Consider the following 11,148-nt stretch of genomic DNA (forward strand, 5'->3'; position numbering starts at 1 on the left):
CCAACAGAAAAGCAACAGACCTACTGTTATACACACCTTGATTTTACAACCTTTCAAGCTATTGTTTACTAACCTCTGGCCTCCATACTGGTACAAATACCTGGTAATAGCAGATTTCACATTAAGGCAGCAGACAAAGTGGGCTCTCATCCTCAAAAGTCGATGCCACAATAAATCTGCCTGTCTTCATGGTGCTACAGGGCTCTCTCGTGTGATTTAGGTGACAAGGGCAATTTATCACACTGAAAGACTGAGGATTTAAAGCTCTCATCATGAGAGGACTTGCTATGAGACTATAGAAGGAAATGACCCATAACTCAGGGGTAAGGGCACACATTTTGCACAGAAAAAGCACCAGGTTCTGTCCTTGGCATCTCCAAATAGGATTTAATATCACAGGCAGACAGGACACACCCAGCCCTTGCCCTGAGATCTTGTAGCCTGTGGCCCAGTTTCAAAATCCTTGTGCAAGGGATCCACTCAGATTTTTGCAAGAGTGACTTGTCGCTTCCCAAGCAGCCCAATAAGTGGAAAGAGAGAGTACATGTAACATAGAAGATTATTAATACTATCTTCATCTTCATCCCCAGTACCAAGACCTAAAGTGACGCGTAAATCTTCAAACTAATATAATTAAAAACAATTACAAAAAGAGAGCTAAACACATAATAAAAATTATTATTAAAGTACAATTAAAAATGATACATAGAATTAAAACCCTCTAAAACAAATCCACCTAAAGAGAAAAAATACAAATCAGCACAGTAAGACAGCATGAAGCAGCACCCCATTAAAGTGATCAATGGTCAATTCCTAAAAAGCCTGCTTGAACAGAAAAGTTTTCACTTGCCACCAGAATGATATGATGGAAGGATGGAGAGAGAAGGAGAGGGGAAGGAAGGGAAGGGGAGAGGGAGAGAGAGAGAGAACAGGATGGCAGAATGAAAGACTAAAAGGTGGCTGTCTCACCTATTTCTGGTTCTGCCCGGTCACCACCACTTTCTTCAGTCTCCACTACTTTCTTCATGGGTACAAAAAAGCTGCCATGCAACAGTACTGACATTGTGTTTTCACACTTACCACGGTGTCCCAATTCAGTCCTGGAGCTGTTCATCTTCAAATCAGAAAGTTGTTCTTACATCACTAGCTTATCAAGTCAAATGGTCACCCTACCAAACCCCAGTGGGCTGCGGCCACCTCCAAACACCTTTCCAATTCAGGACTGTAATTTGTTTTTCATAGGAAGAAAGAATGGACAGTTGCAAAAACAATGGAAAGTCAAAGAAGGCAGTAAAAACAAAATGGTACAAGAAGAGAAACAGAACGGTGTAGTGGTTTGACTAGGAGGTTTGAATCCCCATTCATGGAAAGCCATGGGTGAGCTTGGGCAAGGTCACAATCTCTCTGGCTCAGGGGAAAGCAATGGAAAATCCTCTCTGAACAAAGCTTGCCAAGAACATAGGATTGCCATAAGTGAAAGTCCAACTTGAAGGTGAGAGAATCTGTGAATTTTAAAATGTCAGAACTTCTACAAGTAACCACAAAAAGCAGACAAGGGTTTAAATGAGAACATATTGTGTTTCTCATTTGTATGTTTTTATTAACAGATAACCATTTGTGTTCACGCAATTGTATCCTTTCTTTATAGATCTCCCCCCCGCCCCAGAATTTGTTGGTAAAGTTTAATAAGTACAGGCACTGAGATGCCAGATTGTTTTCAGAATCATTCAACGACTAAAGAGGCCAGATCTTCTGTGCCTTGAAGAACAGTGTAAGAGACAGATTTGTTTGATGTACAGCTTATCTCCTCCCACTCTGTCACCCTACATAACAATCTGCATCTGTCAAAGCTACCTTTCCACTACAAGTATTACAGGAGCACAGCAGCCTTGGCTTGCTCAAAGCAGCAAAATTGACACACACACACACACACACACACACACACACACACACACAGAGATATATTAAAAAGTGGATTTCAGATTGCAGACTGCAGCTCTAAAAATGAGACAATACAAAAGAAAACAAGAGAATGTCAAGCTAAGTCTGGAAAGACAAATGACCAAATCATCCCTCAAGTTCAAAGTAAGCATTAAGAGGAATGCAATTCCCTATTATTAACCCCACATTTCCCCCTTCCACAATGAGACAATATATCCAGCTTGCAAATTATGTCTATACAACTTCCAGTGACTAACCACAAAATAAGGTATGCTAAATGTGAAATATAGTGTATTGGTGAGAAAAATCACATGTTGAGACAAACAAACATTTTGACCACATAAGTGAGCACCTCTACAAAAAGAAAATGTGGTAAGCAGCTCCACCACTTCTCTGGCAGTTCTTTCAACTATTTGAAGATGCCTATCCTATCACTACTTAAGTGTTGCTTTACCAATTTAAAGTTACTTAACTCTTTCAATTTGCCCTTAGAAGATGTGTCTCTGGGCCCCTTCACTGTCTTGACCACCATCCTCTGGACACTACCTACTTGGTCAAATAAGACTAATCCCCATTTACCCATAGATCAGAACTAAAGCTCAAGTTTGTTTGCAAGAGATAATGGACAGCCAACTCCCTCTGGAAAGACACAGGCAATGTTATTATTTTATTTTATATAAACAGTTCATAATTTCAAAGTGGTTCACAACAAAAGCAAAACATACCATATAAAACAAGTTAAAAAAAACAACAAGATGAAACTTTTATATTATCATAAAATAAATGGCAAGGCTGATCCACTCCAGGAAGGCATATAAAAATAGGCTTCAACATGCATTTTAAAATAAGAGTTACTCAAGTATATATAAGAGGAAAAGGTAGAATGGGGTGCCAACACTTCAAAAGCCCTTCTCCCACTGACTGTAGAGAAGACACCATGGATATGTGGCATTTCTGCATCTGTCTCTAAAAGACCTCAAGAATCCATCTACAATGAAGAAGGCAGTCAATAAACCAACAGCAACACAGAACACTCAGTCACTTCTCTCTCTTGACAGGAGAAGGCAAGATGGAGTGATGATAACTAAAATCCCAGCAAGAAAAGTATGTGTGTATGAAAGGAATGTTGCACGTAAATAGCAGTAACAGCAGCAGCAGCTTCTTATGCACCTCTCCCCATGGATCAAGGTGGGGAACAACAATTAACAAGTATGCAAAATCAGTTAAAAACACACCAGTTAAAGCACGCATCAATTTAAAAGGTGTGTGTCCCATAGAGGTGAATGGCAGTCACCCCTCTGCGTATTTTCAAGTCCACGGACATGGAGGAGTGACTGTATTTTATTAAATAAACTAATAAATATTTCAGATCACTAGGTGTTCCTTCAAGTCACATGCTTCTGTGAGGCATGGGGTGGACTTATTTACTCCTGATGTCAAACCCGGATTCTCCATTACAGAGTGTGAACATCCACACAAGCCTATCAAAGAACCAGTTCTGCTGATCAACCATAAGGTGAGTTAAAGCCACCCACCCTGGAAACACAAATCAACACACGCTTGCCCTGACAGGATTCATAAAATGCGGGAGCAATCATGAACAATGAATAGAAACAGAAAGAAAATGAAGAAAAGGCCTCTGGGCAAATAAAAGACATGTTAAGAACTCACCTACTGTATATACTCATGTATAAGTCTAGAAATTTAGGTCAAAAAATTGACCTCAAAAACCTGAGTCGACTTATCCATGGGTCAGTATGAGTACTGTACTTTAACTCTTATTTAAAAGAAGGAACCATCTCTTGATGAAAAGCAAAATTATAATATGTGAAGCACTGACCCCCCTCTACTCTCTCATCCACCCAGTCTGAAGAACAAGCACGTAGAGTTATGTCTGCTGGAATTTTATAAGTTCTTTGACATTGTTTTGCTTTGCTTCATCTTTTAGATCCTTTGTTATATGCCCCTACATTTTACCCTCGACTTATCCACGGGTCATAGCAAAATCCATAATTTTGGCCCCAAATCTTGACCTCGACTTATAAATGAGGTTGACTTATAGTTGAGTATATACGGTATGTGCCACTTGCTTAATTGAAGATTTCAGCAGCAATTCCTTCTGAACACCCATTTTTCCTCCTGACCAATTAATTGGTTATTTTACTTCCAGCCACCCAAGGCCAGGAAGGTCCAATTCATTCCTCTCCTCTCCCCACCCTACCTCACCCCCAAAGGCAACCTGATCAGTTAACTGGTTGAGGTTTTTAAAATTTGATTTGGATAGGTTGGGGTCATGGGAAGGGAAGGGAATGAATCATATGAGCTCAGACAGTTTAACAAATACACTCTAAGTCACAGATCTGTCCCAGCATCTTGGAACTGCAAGTCCTGTCACCCATCCAGCTGGCCTTGGAGAACTATTCCACACAATGCCAAGAAACTGTTTAAGACCGCAGAGGCTTGTTGTGAAGCTTATGGGGAATGTTTCAAGAGACAAGTTGATAGGCTTAAACACACACACACACACACACACAGAGAAAGAGAGTGTGTGTATATCTAGCTGGAAGCGCTCTTTGCCCTAAACAAACATCCAGGGCTTCAGCTGAACTCCTGCTTAATTCTGGGAGCCAATTTCAAAGACACAAGTGAGCCCAAATGAAGTCAGTTCTTAATTATATGTCTTATGCTGCCCTTTCTTCCAGGAGTTCAAGGTTCTCTCAATCTTGCTTCTCAAATTCACAATGATCCGCACAGGATGGCTAGGCTGGGAGAGAATGACTTAGTCTAAAGGTCACCTAATAAGTTTCTTGAATGAATAAGGATTTCAACCTGTGACTCCCTGATTTTAATCTAACATCCAAACCTCTCCATTCACTTGGACGTGAGAAGCAAGAATTCCCAACTGGCATATGTCCAGTTTGTTTTTCCATTTGTGTTTGTATTTGCACTTTACCTCTCTCCACTCAGGGAGCATCCAAACAGCAAATATCAAAGAACCACCAAGATAATATGATGAAAGCTTACTGTATCTGACCATTTTTAAATGCTACAAGTAACCTACCAGTAGCATTTCAAAGACCTAACAAAAACACATCCCATCAATGAGAATATCATAAACATATGAAAGTGAAGATCATGTATTATAAAAATTCAATTTGCCATGGTACAAAATTTTAAAAAATCAATGAATTTATACAAGCCAAATATTTCAGCAAATGTTATTGTGTGCCTTCAAGTCATTTCCAACTTATGGCAACCCTAAGGCAAACCTAACATGGGGTTTCTTGGCACATTTCTTCAGAAGGGGCTTGCCACTGCCATCCCCTGAGACTGAGAGAGAGTGATTTACTCAAGGTCACCCAGTCGGTTTACATGGCCAAACCGGGATTCAAACCCTGGTCTCCAGAGTCCTAGTCCAATGCTCAAATCACTACATGACACTGCCTCTTGCATTTCAGCAAATAGTAAATAGAAAATATAGTGTGTGACTAATATTTTGGGTTTTTTTAAAGCTTCCCCATCGTTCCTGAAGATCACCTCTATGCCCAGTTTAGGGGAACCTTTACCCCCCCCCCTCTGTTTTCTATTACAATATTCCTAATTCTTTACCACTGACCAGCCTAGCTTATCCTTCTTATATTAAAAGTCAGACCATGCTCACCACATGCTCTGTGCAGCGTTGGGGCACTCCACTAGAGAATACCGGTGCCCCAAAGTGCCAACATAAACCAAAAGTATATTATATCTGGGAGCCTGTGTGGTGTAGCAGTCTGAATGTTGGACTACGACTCTGGAGACCAGGTTTAAATCCCCACTCAGGTATGGAAATTCACAGGGTAAGTCACACTCTTTCAGCGCCAGGGAGACAAAGACAAAAGCTTTAAAAACAAATCTTCCCAAGAAACCCCCATGATAGGTTCACATTAGGGTCATTATAAGTCAGAAATGACTTGCAGTCACACAGCAACAACAATAACAACAAATGGAAGACCTCCAAGAGATTCTGTAGTACTGTTCACTCAGGTCTTGCAAACTCAGGGCTGTGGCTTCCTTAACTAAGCCAATCTAACTGTAATGCAGTCTTTCTCCTTTCCTACTGTCTTCAACGTTACCAAATATTATCATCTTTTCTAAGGAGTAATGTAATCTCATGAGATGCCCAAAGTATGAGTATTGTTATTTTGACTTCAACCACCTATTTTGGGGGGAATAAGCTACCAGTCATCAACACACCATCCTCCTTAAACACTAGGTATCCTGGTACTAATCTACACCCACTTTGTCCTCTTCTTCCACCATCCCATCACAGAGGAAAGTTAAATTTCAACACTTGAAGTAGCTTTCTAAAAGGCCTCCCTCTTTCTACCTTGTGCAAGCATGTGCCTTCAAGTCGCTTGTTGACTCATGGTGACCTTGTGCATTTTAAAGGGTTTTTGTAGGCAAGGAATATTTAGAGGTGGGCTTGCCAGTTCCTTTTCATGTAATAAAGCCTACAGCACCTGGTATTCATTGCTGGCCTTCCAAGAACAAACCAGGGCTAACCTTTCTTTGCTTTCAAGATCAGTACCTTCAGGGAATTTATGTTCCTTGTATTTTATCCCACCAGATTTCACACACACCCCATAAGCAAACTGACGTCCTGTGAGCAAATTCTGTCAAGAAAAACCCATGATATGGTTGCCCTAGGGTCGCCATAAGTCGGAAATGACTTGAAGCCACATAAGAATAACAACAACAAAAGGACCTTTCAAGTGTCAAATGACATTTGAAAACTGTCACTTTGTATATACCATTTCAATCTGATTTCAGGTCCACCACAACATACCTGTGTGTATATATGTGTACACCTATGACTTAGGGCTATCAGAGTGAAAACTGGTGAGGGTTTCTGTACCTTTTATGGTTGTGTAGAAAAGGGAATTTAAGAAGATTTTCCTTGTCACTATTGTTTTTAAGTATGTTTTAATCGTAATTGGTTTAATTGTATTTTAAGGGGGGGGACTAGGGGTTATGTTATGGAATGGCTATTTTAATATTCTAAGCCGCCCTAACTGCGATGTGCAGAGGGGCGGGATAAAAATAAATGTTATTATTATTAAGGTAACCAGCAACCCCAGTTGATATTCCCTCTTCTAGACAGCCATGAAAGGTACAGGAGCCCACTCCAGAGTGAGAATTGAGTACTGTACCCAAGCAGCAGTGTATCTGAGAAACTCAGTTTGTCTTAAAACAGAGCTGTAGCTCCACAGAGGGCAAAATGAGAACACTGAACCCCAAATATGAATTCTGCTCCCTAATGACATTTTTCTTGAGTCACCAAATCTGAAGCATTGCAGTGACTTAACAGTTCAGTTTGACATTTAGAAATACAATGCAGACACCCAAAGAAAAGTGGCCAACAAAGATAGCATAGGAATGAGATATAAGAATTCTCAATGTGAGCGATTTTCAGCTATTCACTCTCTATGATACTAGAAATTTGGGGACGCATGGAAAATTTCACTGGGGTGAACAAAATTCTTATGGGGGGAGGCAATGTTCTCATATTGTTCCCTTACAGAAGAAAGCGCAAAGGCAGGCTTGCTGCTGAACATAAAGAAAACAAAAATAATGACCCCAGAGGATCTACATAAATGAAAATGAGATAATGAAGAAATGGAAATAGTTGAAGATTTCCCATACCTAGGAGAAAACACTGATCAGAACGGGGACTGCAGTCAAGAAATCAGAAGACTAGGAATGGGAAGGGTAGCCATTAAAAAACTAGCTAAGATCCTGGAGTGCAAAGATACATAACTGAGCACCAAAGTTAGAATCATCTAAGCCATTGTATTGTCTATCACCATCTACAGATGTGAGAGCTGGACAGTGAAAAAAGAAGGTAAGAAGAAAATCAACTCATTTGAGATGAGGTGCTGAAGAAGAGTGCTGAGGATATCATGGACTGCCAAAAAAGACAAAGAAATGCACCCTAGCCTGAAATCTCCTTGGAAGCCATGATGATCAAATTGAGGCTGTCGTACTTGGCCACATCATGAGAAGGCAGGATTCATTAGAGAAGCCAATAATATTAGGAAAGGGAAGTAGAAAGAGAGGAAATCCACACCTAAATGTCTAGACTCAGGGAAGGGACAGGCCTGAGTCTGCAAAACCTGAACAAAGCAGTGCAATATTTGGGGGGGGGGGGGGATCTTGGGGATGTCTCATCCACAGGGTTGTCATGAGTCAAAGTCCACTCAAAGGCAGCTAACAACAAAGCTACACCTTGGCCTAATGGTGCCACAATTCATCTCCTCCCATTTCCCCTCCGGATGCTCCACTCATGGAGCTTTTGCCCTATAAACCAGTGTTTGTCAAAAGGTGGAGCAAGGAGGGAGGGTTCATGGAAACTGCTCAAGGGAGGGAGGAACGCAAGACTTGGAGGCTCTGATCCCTCCTCCTCCTCTTCCCAAACTTTTTTTATGTGTAAAATTTATTTATTGAGCTGAATATTGGATTTACTTCATTAAAACTGTTCTAATTTGAATGATGTTATTACATTGTAAAGTGTTAAAATATGAATATGCATGCACATGCGAGTAAAAATATGCATGCTAAATAAACAAAATGTTTTTATTCCTATACTGTGCAAGGGGTATGTGGATGTAAAATCCCCAATCCCCCCCCCCAGGCTCCAGACTTCACCCTGGAAAAGCCACCCTTCCCAAGAGCCTTGCCATCCAGAAGAAACACCACCAGAGTCTTCCTCACTTCCCTTGCTCTCATGACAAACTACCCAGCCATTGACCACTATGAGGAAAAGAGATCTCTTGCATGCCACACACCAACCCTCTCCTTGAACCCAAGGTATTATTGGAGGGGTCTTCCCCCCCCCCCCCGGTTTTAACTATGTGTTTTTAATTTATATTTAATATTAACAATATTTAATACTTTTTTAAAACTCTAGTAATCAATGTGTTTACTTCTGCCTTCATTGTAACTCAAGGCGAGATAAAAAAAGCCTTGAAATAAATAAATATAAACAAATAAAAGCATCCTGTATATACTCGACTATAAGTCAACCTCATGTATAAGTCAAGGGCAGGTTTGGGGGCCAAAAGTATGGATTTTGGTATGACCCATGGATAAGTCGAGAGTAAAACTTAGGGGCATGTGACAAAGGATCTAAAGGATAAAGCAAAGGAAAATGGTGCCAAGGAATTGAGAAACTGTCCAGCAGGTACAATTGTTTGTGTTCACACTAAAGACTGGATGGATGGGAAAGTAAAGGTGGATCAGTGCTCCCAGGACAAATTACACTCTTGCCTTTCACCAGGAGACGCTTCCCTTTTTAAAACAAGAGTTGAAGTACTGCACTTATATTGACCCAGGGATAAGTCGACTCTTTTGGGGGATCAATTTTTAGGCTCAAATTTCTAGCCTTCTAGGTGAGTCTCTAGAGGAATCCCTCCGCATCTCCGAGCTAAGCCCCCTCCTTCCCATCCCAGCATGGAACTCCCCCCCAGACGACCCACTCTGCCCAGACGCCCCAAAGATCTCGCTTTTCCCCAAAGTGGGGAAAAAGAAATCCCCTCTTTTCCTACCAATGACTTCCCCCCCTTAATAATAAATGAGACACCCCAACACACACACACACACCCCACACAAAAGGAGGCACCCCAGGACTCCCCTCACAAAAAGACAGACTCCCCAAGAGTCCCCTCACAAAAAATAAAGACACCCCAAGACTCGACACACAAAAAGGGAGACACCCCAAGACTCTCCTCAGCAGCATGAGAGACACCCCAAGACCCCTTCACCAAAAAGGGAGGCACCCCAAGACTCCCCTCACAAAAGGAAGCCCCCCAAGAGCCACAACACCAGATTCCCCAAGACTCCCCTCACCAAAGCATGCCCCCCAAGCTCTCCTCACAAGAAGGGAGACATCTTAACACACCCCTCTCACCAAAAAGGAAACACCCGGAGGTTCCCCTCACCCAAAAGGAGACACTTCAAGAAACAAAGCACCCCAAGACCCTCGTCACAAAAAAGAGAGCCCTCTCCCAAAAGGGGAGACACCCCAAGAGTCCCCAGGCAGAAAGGCAGACCCCCCCCAAGGCACTCCAAGAGCCCCCTCACAGAAAAGGAAGCCCCCCCCGACCCCCCCCCCCCACGAAATGGAAGCAGCCCAAGAGCCCCTCCATCAAAGGGAGAGACCCATAAAAGAAGCAGGAAGAGGAAGCCCCCAAGAGTCTCGCCACCAAAACAAAAGACTCTCACAAAAGAGAGCTTCAGAAACCAAGACCCCCCCTCTGCCTCACCCAAAAGGAAGCCCCCCAAAATGCCTCCCCCACAAATAAAGGAGCACCCCCCAGTCCCTCCCTTGCAAAAGCCCCCTTCCCTGGCTATTTACCCCTCCCAGGGCGAGTCCATCCACCAGCCCTGGCTGCCAGAGAAGCGGAGAAAGAAAGAAGGGGCAGACTTTGGGGAGGGGGCGCCCAAGGCTCTCCTTTTCCCGAGCCCAAGATGGAGAAGGAGAGCTCCCCTGTTCTCTTTGAGGAGGGAAAGGGCGGCCAAGAGCCCCTCACTCACTCAGCAGGGCAGGTGGGCGGGGGGGCGCCTTGGCCAGGGCAAGCCCAGCGCTGGCCTGGGAGCAGCAGAGCATTGTCTCTCTGGCTGGGCGGGGAGGGGAGGGGCTCCCGCAGGCCACGCCCCTCTTCCCAGGGATGGTCCTTCCCCCCCCTGACAGCATGTTTCCCTCCCTCCCCTCCCCTCCCTTGGAGCAGCTCCTGGGACTCAGGGAGGAGGGCAACCAAGAAGAGCCACCCCCCAGGGAGGAGGGCCTGGAGGAGAGCCACCACTGCGGGGGCAATAGCCAGGTGGCCAGCTGGGAATATTTGCATAGATACACACACACACACACACACACACACACACATATAATGGGATATCTTGGAGGTAGTACCCTGGTCTATACATGAGATTCATTTTTGTTTTCCCTATACATACCCATATATACTCGACTATATGTCGACCTCAGGTATCCTTTCCAGTAAGAGTTCAGATGAAGTACTAACATGGATAAGTCGACTCAAATTTTATGGATCATTTTTTGACCTAAATACCAGACTTATATATGAGTATATACAGTAGTTTCCAATACATATGGCCTGGAAATGTATCGACTGGGGGCCATGCTGGCCATCCAGCAAATTTCCAGAACATCCA

At 42.9% G+C, this 11,148-nt stretch overlaps 1 protein-coding gene across 2 annotated transcripts in view; it reads right to left on the minus strand.

Moving 5' to 3' along the window:
- The window catches only part of LOC121923308 (N(G),N(G)-dimethylarginine dimethylaminohydrolase 1-like), a 49,585-nt gene extending 38,968 nt beyond the window's left edge, over nt 1-10,617 (minus strand). The window contains exon 1 of one of the 2 annotated variants that reach the window (XM_042453632.1): nt 10,334-10,617. The gene's annotated coding sequence lies outside the window, so the exon portion shown is untranslated. The remainder of the gene's footprint in view (nt 1-10,333) is intronic. The other variant, XM_042453633.1, reaches the window with a different exon arrangement.
- Nucleotides 10,618-11,148: the final 531 nt, after the last annotated feature.

This window comes from Sceloporus undulatus, chromosome 2 (assembly GCF_019175285.1).
Source record: "Sceloporus undulatus isolate JIND9_A2432 ecotype Alabama chromosome 2, SceUnd_v1.1, whole genome shotgun sequence".
Taxonomy (NCBI): domain Eukaryota; kingdom Metazoa; phylum Chordata; class Lepidosauria; order Squamata; family Phrynosomatidae; genus Sceloporus; species Sceloporus undulatus.